This window comes from Protopterus annectens, chromosome 14.part0 (assembly GCF_019279795.1).
Source record: "Protopterus annectens isolate FY-2018-M chromosome 14.part0, PAN1.0, whole genome shotgun sequence".
Lineage (NCBI taxonomy): Eukaryota > Metazoa > Chordata > Ceratodontiformes > Protopteridae > Protopterus > Protopterus annectens.
This window is the reverse complement of record NC_056748.1, coordinates 73,832,010-73,845,884: the sequence shown is the minus strand read 5'-3', so window position 1 is coordinate 73,845,884 and position 13,875 is coordinate 73,832,010. Positions and strand designations below refer to the sequence as shown.

At 43.5% G+C, this 13,875-nt stretch overlaps 1 protein-coding gene across 1 annotated transcript in view; it reads right to left on the bottom strand.

Moving 5' to 3' along the window:
• Positions 1 to 13,875, bottom strand: part of SGPL1 (sphingosine-1-phosphate lyase 1) — a 1,851,476-nt gene that overhangs the window by 1,395,913 nt on the left and 441,688 nt on the right. The window lies entirely within an intron of this gene.

The following is a 13,875-nucleotide window of genomic DNA, read 5'->3' as shown; positions in this document are numbered from 1 at the left end:
AAAACCGATTGTTTTTCTTAAGTTCCATAATAACAGTTTTAGGTGGAATACAAATACATGCTATTATAATCCTCCTCCCTTGTCACCAAGTCCCTTACTACCACAAATCTACCATTGTTATCTTTTTCCCTTTCTACCATTATCACAGCTCCTCTAGCAATTAGTAAAATTACTCCCCTTTTCCTATTCCCCCGATATTCTGCTGAATATATTCCTCCTGAAATCCTTTCTTTATCAACTTTACATGCTCATTTCTTTCCAAATGTGACTCCTGTAGCAGTGCTATTTGCATTCTGCATTTCTTAATATAATTCACTCTTTCTTTTTTGTCTATACTTGTGAGGCCATTCACATTCCAAATAATATGTTTAATGTAGCCATTATAAGTTATTATTCCCACTTATTATACATATATAGGATACCTTTTTTACATGGCCATTTTCAGCTTTTGTGTTACATGCACCCACCAAAGTTTGGCAGGTTTATCTTTTATACAATTGTTTCTTGTCATCTCCATTTGAACCTATGTAACATTTTAAAAGCTCGCTGTTTTAATGATGGCCATCAAACAAAAATAAACACCCCCAAGAATACCCCCATAACCTATTAATTTTAGACAAACACACAAAATTATGTACATATTCAAATAAAGACCTTTAACCCTCCTGATAGCAGCAACTATCCCACACCGACAGCTGCACACACAGGGAAAAACCTAACCTAAAATTAAGGTTATCCAGCTAAGACACATTTTACAGCTTATGTTCCTACAGTCACTAATTGCGGTCTGTTTTTGTCTAATCTTTATTCCTGTCTCAGATGTGAAAAACAGCTTGTATGTTTCCAGAAAACATGAATTTTTAGTCATAAAAACTTTTACTGCAGTTTGTCTCCATGAAAACCTAAAAATAAAATGTACATCTGCCCCAGCTACAGACTTCTCAAACTGAACATTTATTTGTTAAATGAAAATGTTTCATTACATTCAGTGTTCTGTTATTTACTCGATTACACAAAAAATATTAGATAAAGCCGAGAGCCTTACTCCAGACATTCACTTATGCAAAAGTGACAGAAAGCACATCAATTCTACATATATTATAATCTGTGCACTTCTACAGCTCGTCTCCCACTTCAGCAACCCAAGACTACAGCATATTACCTTAAACATGCTTTTTCCAGCTTTTCATCTCCTGTTACATTGGTGGTCTTCTACAAGTATGACAGCTAGCACCAGGAAAGACAGCAGTAGGGTAGTTTAGAATAACCACCCACAAAGAAGTTCTTACTTGATGTAGTAGACACTGGGCATATGCAGAAGTGCTCTTTCCCAAAGAGTCCTGCCTTGTGCAATTTCCACTTGCCCACACTGCCATGTGGCTTGGGTGCAGACTTAAATATTATTTCGCTGGAAAGGTGGTGGAGCTCAGGAATGCAATGGGTAAATACGAGTGAAGGTCAAAATAGGAGATCACAAGGCTGGAAGGGAAAGTGGTAGGAGGAAATGGAAGGAAAGAGCACCTGCTATACCTGGGTGGACTAAACAGACCAGGAGTCTTTTCACGGGAGAATATTACACACACAGACTGCTGAAGGTAAACAAGAGTATGGCACAGTGAGTACATAAACAGTATAAAACTGTGCACAAATGTACGGTAGTATGGTAAACATGGCACACATTAATTAGTACTGAACAATATAATGCACTAACTACTGATGACAATCACAGGAGTATGGCACTTGTAGCTACCATATTTCTTTCTAAAGAAGACCTAACCAGAGGGTAAGGCCTGGCATGGTTTTTCCAGAGTGTTCATGAAATAAGCCCTACCCCAAAAATAAGCCTCAGTTAATATCGTTAACAACACACGATGGACATGTTGAATTATAAAATAATATTATTGACACCCGTTGACTGAGGTTATTGTACTCTGCTCGCCTTTTTCGGACCATTCGGACACCCAACTTCTTCTCTTTGCAGAAAGTCATAAGACTCTTTCACTGGGAGTCCTCCACGATTCTTACTGTAACCCTAATCATCACTCACACTTGACAGTTGAGATCCTTGGCCCATAAACCCATGCAGGTGTACTTTAATTGGTCAGAGTACAGACAACACGCAGGAGGTGCGCGCTCATGATAACAAGCAGCTGTGATAGTGTCTTCTCTTCATAACAGGTACCAATTTATGCTGCCACTCCACTCAAGTCTTCAATTAACCCCCCCCCCCCCCAAGACAAGATAAATGCAAAAAGAAAGAGCTATTCCATCAAGTACAAGAAATGAATTGTGGAGGACTCCCGGGGAAAGAATCTGACGGGTTTCTGTAAAGAGAAGAAGTTAGATCTCTGAATGGTCGGAAAATGCAGAGCAGCGCATGTTCACCTCAGTCAACAGGCCGACAAGGGAAACGCTAAGAAGTGTAAGTGTGGATCAGGTCAGCAACCATTATTTCCTGAGCTTGAAGACATCATCTGTGAGTGGATTGCTAACAGGAGAGCAAAGGCTTTGGTTGTGCGCAGGGCTGATGTTCAAGCATTTGCCCCTTGCAATAGCACCACAGTTAGAAATATCCCCAGAAGAATTCAAAGCATCACAACATTGGCTGGATGGCTTCCTTCAGTGATATGAACTGTCACTAAGAAGATCAACAACACTGTTCAAACTGGAAGATACTGAAGTTATTAAATGTGCACTTGCGTTCAAATCCTTTGTTGATGGCACTGACTTTTCTAAATACCAACTCTCCAACATGATTGCTGTGGATGAAACTGCAGTGTTTATGGGCCAAGGATCTCAAACAAAGTACAGTTGTGTGCACTTACCATAAATGTAGATGTTTGAGTGTATTCACTGTTGCAGTCATTACATCTGGGTAATCCTGCTGGCAGGTTGCTCTCAGCCGGCCTGAATTCCAAAGTCTTGGGTCCCCCCTTCCCTGATGTCAGATCGTCAGGGGTATAAAAGAAGCAGCCAACGCCATTTTCTTTAGTTTTTCTTGCCCCAGATGTCAGGTGCCCCACAAAGGGTAGCCAAAATTTATATATGTATAATTACATGCACCAATATAAAATTTATCATCATCTACAAGCAAATACACCACATAGGTTGTATAAATCAGAGAAGGAAAGATAGGTTCCATCAAAAGAAAAGGGGGATGGTGGGTGGGTAACCTGGACCGCAACAGTGAATACACTCAAACATCTACATTTATGGTAAGTGTACACAACTGTACTATGTTCTTCGTGTTTCACTGTTGCAGTCATTACATTTGGTTAGAGTCCCAAAGCTAAGGTTGGGAGGCTAGAGCTAAACAGCATTAGGAGTGGCAATGAGGCCCTGCAGGACTGCAGTGGCAAAGCCTGTGCTGGATTTAGAGTAGAATGGCAGATGATAGTGCTTTGTAAAGGTATGCACTGAACTCCAAGTAGCAGCCTCTAAAATGTCCTTGGTAGGTACTCCCCTGAGAAAGGCTGCTAAAGTGGCTGCAGCCCTGGCTGAGTGTGGCCTAATGCCCTTAGGTACTGACTTGCCATGGTGTACATAGCAGAAACAAATGCAGTGGCCTATCCACTTTGAAATAGTCTGCTTTGAGATAGCCTTTCCTTGTGATCCTGCAGCATATGCCACAAGTAATGGCTCTGTCTTTCTGAAAACTTTGGTTCTGTCCAAGTAGAATCTAAGCTGTCTGTGTACATCCAAAGAATGCAGAATTCTCTCCCCCTTCCTCTGTGGATTTGGATAAAAGGTTGGCAGGTGAATAGTTTGGTTGAGAGCCACACTGGATACCACCTTAGACAGAAATGTTGGATTTGTCCTCAGAGAGACCCTGTCTGGATAAAAAAATGATAAAAGGTTCCACAGCCATGAGTGCCTGTAACTCTGAAACTCGTCTTGCAGAAGTTATTGCTAGGAGCAGAGCTGTTTTCCAGGATAAAAACTTTAAATCTGCAGTAGCAGCTGGCTCAAAAGGAGGCAGGGTGAGCTTTTCCAAGACATAGTTGAGGTCCCATGCAGGCATTGGTGATCTCCTTGGAGGTCTTAAATTTTTGGCGCTTCTGAGGTAGTGCTTTAATAAGAGATGAGAAAAGATTGGTGACTCTACATTGTAATGAGCCGAAATGGCAGAGGCATGAATTTTAATAGATGAAAAAGATAGGCCTTTGTCCAGCATCTCAGTTAAGTATTGCAAAATCTGAGGAATATTTGGCACAGCTGTATCAGTTCCTTGTGCCTGGTTCCAAGCACAGAATCTCTTCCATTTTCCAGCGTAAGATTTTCTAGTACTAGGCCTTCTGACTTCCAAAATGACATCCATCATAGCTTTACTGACAGGTGTGTTTTGTATGACTATATTATTCGCCATGCTGTCAGGTTTAAAGTTCTGAGTTGGCTGTGCAGGATCTGACTGTTTTGCTGGGACAGTAGCCGATGTATCTGAGGTAAGGTCCAAGCTGGGCATTGAGACAAGCTCCTATTGGGTACCAGTACTGGCGGGGCCAGTCTGGGGCAATCAGTATCATCCTTGGCTTCTCCTGTCTGACCTTTAGGAGTACCTTGGGGAGGAGAGGCAGAGATGGAAATGCATATACTGATAGGTTTTTCCAGCTGAAAGACAGGGCATCCACTTTCCATGCTTGCCTGTGATAAATCCTTGTGCAGAATCTTTTTAGTTGGTAGTTGTGAGGGGAGGCAAATAGATCTATGTCCGGGCATCCCCATTTTCTTCTTATCATGCCGAAGACTTGTGGGTCCAGGTGCCACTTGTGGGGATCCATGAGGTTTCTGCTTAATTAGTCTGCCAGAGTATTTTTCCTTCCTGGCAGGAATTGTGCCTGCAGATGTACTTGGTAAATCAATGCTGTGTCCCACAAAGTCATGGCTAGTCTGCAAAGGGGGTAAGAATGTGTGCCCCCCTGCTTGATTATATACCACATGACCGTGGTGTTGTCTGTCTTTCTCAGTAATTGTCCTGGGTGAAGTAGGTCCTTGAAGGCTGTCATTTTGAACTGCTAGCATCTCTTTTTGAATGATATGTAGATGCATTTGGTTTGAGGTCCATGTGCCCTGAATGCATCTTCCTGCCATGTGAGCCGCCCAGGCATAATCTGATGCATCTGTTGTTAGTGTTTGCCTGGCTGGGGGTAATGTGAATGGCTGTCACTTGTTTTGGTGACAAGCCTTTGCCCACCATCGAAACTCCTGTTGCAGGCAGGGAATGAGAGTAATCATAGTTTCCAGGCTGTGGCAATGTTGAGTCCAAACACTTTTTAGGTACCATTGAAGTTTCCTCATATGCAGTCTTGCATATGGAATTACTAGGATGCAGGATGCCATGAAGCCCAAAGCCTGCAGAATTTTTCTTGCAGATAACTGGGTCTTTGTTGCCAACATTTTGAAATAGGTAGTCAGTTGCTTTGTTTGTCTGGCGTGAGATAAGCCGTCTGGGCAGTTGTATTTAAGCTTGCATCCAGGAATATTATCTCTTGAGAAGGTACTAGTTTTGATTTCTTTTCGTTGACTGTGTACCCTAGGCATGTTAGAAGTCTTTTCACAAATGCCAGATGCTGTAGAAGAATATCCTTGTTCTCTGCTTGAATTAGACAGTCATCCAAGTAATGATATATTTGTATTCCTCTTTGTCTGCAGAATGCAATTATTGGTGCCAGGCACTTTGTAAAGACCCTGGACGCAGTAGATAAGCCAAAGGGCAGTGCAGAGAATTGGTAATGCATTGAACCAGCCTTGAATCTGAGGTATCTTCTGCATATTTGTGTGACTGGGACATGCAGGTATGCCTCTTTTAGGTCTAAAGTCACAAGCCAAGCGTTCTTGCCCAGCATGGGCAGAAGCTGCTGCAAAGTCAACATCTTGAATTTTGGTATATCCAGGAATGTGTTCAGAATAGATAGGTCCAGTATTGGCCTCCAGGCCTTGTCCTTTCTGGGTACCAAGAACAGTTGAGTAAAATCCTTGTCCCTGCTCTTGCTCTGGTATTTGTTGAATGGCCCCCATGTCCATGAGGGATGAGATTTGTTTTTGTGCCTCTGCCCACTGATTTTTTGGCAGATCTGGCCAGCCGTTTGCCTTTGGCAGGGTATGAAAATGGAACTTGTAGCCTTGTGACACGACATTTAGGATCCACTTGTCCTGGGTTATAATGTGCCAATTTTGAGAAAAAAGTGCTAATTTTCCCCCTAAGGGTGTTGCCAGGAGATAAGTGATTGGTGCAGGCAGGGGGGAGTCATTGGGACTGTTTCCTGTATGGTTGTGATTTGTCTTCTCCAACTTTGGAGGTAGAAGCCCCCATTGCTTTGAGCGGTATGAACTTTGCACCTGGGATCTGCCTCTAGGGCATCTGGATCTGCCCCTTTGAGGTTTGTCTGACAGAGGAAAGGACCAATTCTTTGTTGGCCAGTGTCTACTAAACCAAGGTGGTTCTACTTGTAAAACATCTTTGACCGTTTGCATAGATTTAGCTTTGTCCTCCATTTTTTTAACACCTCTTCTGCCTTAACACCAAAGTATCATGCTGTAAAGGTGCATCTAATAATTTACCTTTAACATGATCAGGCAGATTTGGTTCCTTTAACCAAGCATGCCTCCTAATTACAGAACCTGTAACTGCGGCCCTGCAGGAGGCCTCTAAAGAATCAAACCCACATTGCAAAGTATGCTTTCCAACTTGTTCAGCTGCATGCAATAAATCCTGCATTTCCTTGTTTTCTGCACATTCAGAATTTAACATTTTCTGTTTAAGCAATGCCATGACATGTTGCTGATATTTGAGCATATGAAATTGACAGTTTAAGGCTCTTATAGTCAAGGTAGCAGATGTGTAAACCTTTTCTCCCCATCTACCCAGTGCCCTAGAATCTCTGTCGTCAGAGGGGGTAGGGATTTTTGCAGCCAAAGCTTTAAATCCTTTGGGACCCTGAAAAATAGTTTCTGGGGCTGCAACAGGGTTTTTAAAAAGGAATTTATGAGAGTCAGGAACCCTGTAATATCTGTCAGGCTTAACAGGAGCTGGAGGTGAGGAGTCAGGGGTAAGACTAGACTACGTAAACACATCATCTACAATGTCTAACACAGGTGGGATGGCTAGTGGCTTGTATTGAGGTAGTAAAAGGAAATCCCTGAGCCTCTTTTTAGATTCTGAAAAATCTTGGCTCTCCCAGTGGAAATGCTCCCTCATGGTATGTAAAGTTTCCCCAAAAGAACAGTCCTCTGGAGGAGAAGCTGAAGGTATAGATTCTTCAGCATCAGAATCCTCATAGGGGGGAAAAGAATATTCCTGATCAGAAGTGGAATCAGAAGAAATGGAAACCTGATCTGAAGATTCATAGTCAGCCTCTTGCCTAGGCTTCTTAGGAGGGGGATGGGAACCCCTGATCAACGTATTCAAGTCTTCGGCCATTCTGAGCTTCTGTTTCTTGGGCATAGAGGCCTGACCACGTGGCTCTTGAGTTTGTTTCTTTGCTTTGGAAGGTGCTTTAGTCTTTGCCTTTGAAGCTGAAGTCGGTTTGATGTAAAAATGTTTAGGTCTGAATACACCCTCAGAAGCCGGTGCCTGCTCAGCGGCTCCGGACCCATCTGAAGGGATAATATCCGAGGCTCCAATACCTTGAGTTTCCAGCGGCATGGCCGACTCCATGTGGGAGTCGGTAGCGGCCTGCAACTCTAAAGTAGCAGTCATCAGGGGCTGCAAAAGCACCTCACTGAGGACCGGCAAACCGGCGACTGGCTTAAGAGAAGCTTCATCGTCGGTTTTGGGCCTCTCCTGTCTCTTTTCTTTGCGTTTCTTGTAAACTCCGGTAGTCGGATGGCTATCTGAAATTTTTCTGGATAATTAAACCGGCGTCCAAAATAGTTTAGAGCAAAATCATACCAACGCTTAACAGTGCATTGGTTAAATCTAGCACAAAACCGACAACCAGAAACGTTGTGATCAGGGCCTAGGTAAGGAATACAGTAAGAATGAAAATCCTTATGAGGTACTTGCTTCCCACAAGAAATACAATTATTAACTTTTTCTGACATCGGTCTGGAGCAAGAAAAAAGTTTCCCCAACGGGGTACTTGGCTTTATTGAAGACTTCAGATCTGAAACTCGAACGCGAAAATCTCAGGAGTCAGCAAATCGGCACTTGCGAACTGCTTCTGCTTCGGGCACCGCGCGGCAAGAGAGACTAAAGAAAATGGCGTTGGCTGCTTCTTTTATACCCCTGACGACCTGACGTCAGGGAAGGAGCGACAGCAGCCGACGCAGGACCCAAGACGTTGGAATTCAGGCCGGCTGAGAGCAACCTGCCAGCAGGATTACCCAAATGTAATGACTGCAACAGTGAAACACGAAGAACATCAATTAATCAGAGGGGTGCCTCGTCAATCTACATTCCCGCCACTGGTTACGAGAGTGTACGTGTTTACCTGTATTTTGGCAATTCGTCTACATGGAAAGAAAACCCACCTCTAATCATTAGTAAGGGCAAGAAAGAGAAGACTAAATGTGTTTCAGGTATTTACATTCTTAAAACCGAAAAAGCCTGGTGCACACAAGCAGTTATAAGGAAGTGGGCCGATGTAATGATGCCACTTATTTTGTGAGGTGGCGAAAGAGGTCTGCTAGTCTGGGATTCAGCCAGCACTCACCGCGCTAAAGAAATGAAGAAATTCCTAGCACGGAGGAGAATAGATCAAATAATGATTCCCGCAGGAATGACTGCCTATCTCCAGACTCTTGATACTGCAATAAACAAGCAATTCAAGGACCATTTGCACATGGAACTCAATGACTACAATGAAAATAAAATGAAGATAAATCAGCATGGAAACTTCGTGAAGCCTAGCCTGCAAAAGGTCATGACTTGGGAGAAAAATTCATGGGATAAAATCACTGACAGCTGTGTTGCCAATGCACTACAAGCAGGCTACTTGGACAAGCAGTGCTCACGTAAGGAGAGTTCTATTGCTAGGCATGACAGACTGGGGCCAATGGTGCTACAGGAAATGGAGTTGCAAGAAATTCAGGCTGAAATTCGGGGGTTGGACACTTATGACAATGTTCCAGAAGAAGATGACATGACTGTATTTGAATAACTGTGAAAGCCAAGGTGCAGACATTCTGGAGGTGAAATGTTTGTTGCACTGTTTATGTAGAATTCTCACACAACTGTCAACCTGTTATTAGAACTGTTGTCCAATAATAGAAAAGTACAAAATAAATGTCAATTTGTGTACATGCATAAATGTCAAATTTTGTACATGAAGAAATGTTGATTTGTGTTCATTAAAAAATATCAATTTTTGAACATGAATAAATGAATAAAGGTAGATTGTTGTATGGTGCGGGTAAATAAGGCACCCCCTGATAATAAGCCCTAATGCGCATTTCGCCAGGAGAAAGAATATAACAGCCGGTCTTATTTTCAGGGAAATACGGTAGCATACGACACCAGAATACTAGAGTACAGCTACCATACAAAAGTACAGCACTCTCACTAGTGATACCAGTTTATCAGCTGAATTAACCACAGAGTAGGTAGTATACAAAAGCATAACACTCCGAGCACTTATGGCAACCAACGACGACATTTCTGTGCTACCTCATTATTCGAAGGTATAGTGCAGTAACCATTACATGAAAGTACAGTTTTGTACCCACCATAAATGTAGATGTCCGAACAGGATAGCATCTGCAGTCATAACAAATGGGTTGTCCTGTCGTCAGGCAGCCCTTCGGTCGGCCGGATTCCAAAGTCTGGGTCCGGCTTCGGCTGATGTCGCACTTCACCCGATGTCATCTCTGCTGGTCTTCGGGTATAAAGGCATCAGCCGACGCCATTTTCCTCAGTGTTTCTTGCCCCAGATGCCAGTTGCCCTCTAGGAAAGCTAAATTTTGGATAAATGCCAATGTTTCCAAAATAGTAGAAGGCAAACATAAAAAATAAGCATGTATGTACATATATACAAACAAATACACCATAAGAGACTCCCCCCCCCAGCTAGCTATTAGGAGGGTAAATACCCTAGGAGAACTGCAAAGGGAGAGTAGGGCGGGTAATCCTGACTGCAGATGCTATCCTGTTCGGACATCTACATTTATGGTAGGTACAAAACTGTACTATGTCCTTCAAGGATGCATCTGCAGTCATAACAAATGGGTAGAATACCATAGCCAAACTAGGGGAGGAGGAAGAAGAATTATGGTGTAGTTAGGATCCCTTGCAATACAGCAGTGGCAAACCCTGCTCGGGATCTAGAGTATAGAGGTAAATTATAATGCTTGGCAAATGTATGCACGGAGGTCCAAGTAGCCTCAATAATGTCCTTGGTTGCCACTCCTCGTAAGAAAGCTGTGGTAGTGGCTGTAGCCCTTGTTGAATGAGGTCTTATGTTCTGTGGAACTGGTTTTCCATGGTAGGAGTAACAAAATCTTATGCAATTTCCTATCCATTTGGAGTTTGTCTGTTTGGAAATTGCTTTTCCTTCCCTTCCTGTTGCATAGGCTACTAAAAGCTGGTCAGTTTTTCTGTTACTTTTGGTTCTGTCCAGGTAGTAGCGTAAAGTACAGTTTTGTACCTACCATAAATGTAGATGTCCGAACTGGATAGCATCTGCAGTCATAACAACTGAGTTGTCCTGTCGTCAGGCAGCCCTGCAGTCGGCCGGATTCCAAAGTCCGGGTCCGGCTTCGGCTGATGTCGCACTTCACCCGACGTCATCTCTGCTGGTCTCCGGGTATAAAGGCATCAGCCGACGCCATTTTCTTCAGTGTTTCTTGCCCCAGATGCCAGATGCCCTTCCTGGAAGGCTAATTTTTGGATAAATGCCAATGTTTCCAAAAGGATAGAAGGCAAACTCAGAAAATAAGCATGTATGTACATATATACAAACAAATACACCATAAAATACTCCCCCCACTAGCTAGCTATTAGGAGGGTAAATACCCTAGGAGTACCACAGAGGGGCAGGAGGGAGGGTAATCCTGACTGCAGATGCTATCCAGTTCGGACATCTACATTTATGGTAGGTACAAAACTGTACTATGTCCTTCATGGATGCATCTGCAGTCATAACAACTGGGTAGAATACCATAGCCAACTAAGGGAGGAGGAAACAATTTAGATTATGGTGTGGTTAGGATCCCTTGCAGCACAGCAGTGGCAAACCCTGCTCGGGATCTGGAGTACATTGGTAAGTTATAATGCTTGGCAAATGTATGCACGGAGGTCCATGTAGCCGCCTCAATAATGTCCTTGGTTGCCACACCTCGTAGGAAGGCTGTGGTAGTGGCTGTTGCCCTTGTAGAATGAGGCCTTATGTTCTGTGGAATTGGTTTTCCATGGAAGGAGTAACAGAACCGTATGCAATTTCCTATCCATTTGGAGATTGTCTGTTTGGAAATTGCTTTTCCTTCCCTTCCTGTTGCATAGGCTACAAAAAGCTGGTCAGTTTTTCTGCTATTTTTTGTTCTGTCCAGGTAGTAGCGTAACTGTCTATGTACATCCAAGGAATGCAGCATTCTTTCCCCTCTGTTTTGTGGGTTGGGAAAGAAGGTAGGTAGGTGGATTGCCTGGTTTAAAGACACTCTGGATATCACCTTAGGCATAAACGTAGGATTAGTCCTCATGGACACTCTATCTTGGTGGAAGATTAGGAAGGGCTGTACTGCCATTAGGGCCTGAAGTTCAGAGACCCTCCTTGCTGAGGTTATTGCCAGTAGGAAAGCAGTTTTCCACGATAGATGCTGTAGGTCCGCTGTAGCTGCTGGTTCAAAAGGTGCGAGTGTCAATTTTTCTAGCACAAAGTTCAAATCCCAAGCTGGCAAAGGCGGTTTCCTTGGAGGTTTTACATTCTTGATTCCTCTGAGGAACTGCCTGAGTAAAGGGTGTGAAAAGACAGGTGGATCAAAGCTGTATTCTGCTGAAATAGCTGATGCATGTATCTTGATGGAGGAATAGGACAGGCCTGTATGTAGAAGCTCTGCCAGATACTCCAGAATGTTAGCCATATCTATAATTGACACATCTTTTCCTCTTTCAGTGCTCCAAATGACAAATCTTTTCCATTTTCCTGCATAGTTCCTTCTTGTTGAAGGTCTGCGGGCTTCAAGGATAATATCTTTAACCCTTTGGGAAAGTTCTGGGTTAGTTGCTGCTATGTGATGTTCCATGCAGTGAGTTGCAACGTTTTTAGGTTTGGATGTATGATGCTGTAGTTGTTCTGAGTTAACATCAAAGGCATCAGGGGTATTGGCCACATGTTGTCCCGAGACATGCTCCTCAGTAATGGGTACCAGTGTTGTCTTGGCCAGTTTGGAGCTATCAGGGTTATCCTTGGACGTTCCTCCTTGATTTTTAGTAATACCTTGTGTATCAAGGGGAGAGGTGGAAATGCATATGCAGTTAGATCTTTCCAGCTGAAGGAGAGCGAATCCACTTTCCATGCAAGTGGGTGGAATGTCCTTGTGCAGAATTTTTTGAGTTGGTGATTGAGAGGGGAAGCGAATAGATCTATCTGTGGTCTTCCCCATTTCTTTGAGATGGTCTTGAAGATGTCCGGGTGTAGCATCCATTCGTGGGCATCCGATGTGGTTCTGCTCAATCTGTCTGCTAGAATATTGTCCTTTCCCGGTACAAATATTGCCTGTAACTGGATGTTGTAGCTGAGTGCCAGGTTCCAAAGCTCCAAAGTCATTCTGCATAGGGGGTATGAATGAGTGCCTCCCTGCTGGTTGATGTACCACATGACTGTGGTGTTGTCTGTCCTTATCATCAAATGCCCCTCTTTGAGAAATGGTCTGAAATTTTGGATTGCCAGTTTTACTGCCAACATTTCTTTTAGGTTGATGTGCAGGTGGAGTTGATCCTGCGTCCACAATCCCTGTACGCATTTGTCCAGCATGTGAGCCCCCCATCCTAGGTCTGAGGCGTCTGTTGTGATGGTCTGGCTTGCTTGATAGCTGTGAAAGGGTAGGCCTGGGTTTGACTGGCATGCTAGTGCCCACCATAGGAACTCCTGTTTTAGGCATGGGATTAGTGGAATTTCTGCTTCTAGGCTGTGCCTGTGTTGGGACCATAAATTCCTTAGGTACCACTGTAGTTTCCTCATATGTAGCCTGGCATGGGGGACCAAGATTATGCATGATGCCATGTAGCCCAAGGCCTGCAGGACTTTTCTTGCTGTTAACTTGTTTTGTTTTGTTAGAGCCAAGAAGTAAAGAGGGAGTTCTTTTTGTTTTTCTGCAGTTAGGAATGCCATTTGTTTTACAGTGTCCAATTCCGCGCCCAGGAATGTCCTTGTTTGGGATGGTATCAGCCTTGACTTTTGTAAATTGACTGTGTATCCCAGTGCTTGTAGCAAGTAAATGACCCTTTGTAAATCTGTTGTCAGCTTGCTTTTGTTGTCCCCTTGTAGCAGGCAGTCGTCCAGGTATGGATAAATTTGGATTCCCTGTAGTCTGCAGTGGGCGATTACTGATGCCAGGCATTTTGTGAATACTCTGGGCGCAGTAGATAAGCCAAAGGGCAATGCTGAGAATTGATAATGCTCTGATCCTGCAAGAAATCTGAGGTATCTTCTGCAAATTGGTCGAATGGGGACGTGCAGGTATGCCTCCTTGAGATCTAGAGTTACCAGCCAACACTCCTTGCCCAGCATGGGAAGAAGTTGCTGTAGGGTCAGCATTTTGAATTTTGGGACAATGATGTATGTATTTAAGGTGGACAGGTCGAGAATAGGTCTCCAACTTTTTTCCTTTCTTGGAACTAGGAATAGTCTGGAGTAAAATCCTTTGCCTTGTTCTGTTATTGGCACTCTTTCCACAGCTCTCATCTTCGCTAATTGCATTATCTGTTGTAGAGCTTCTGTTTTT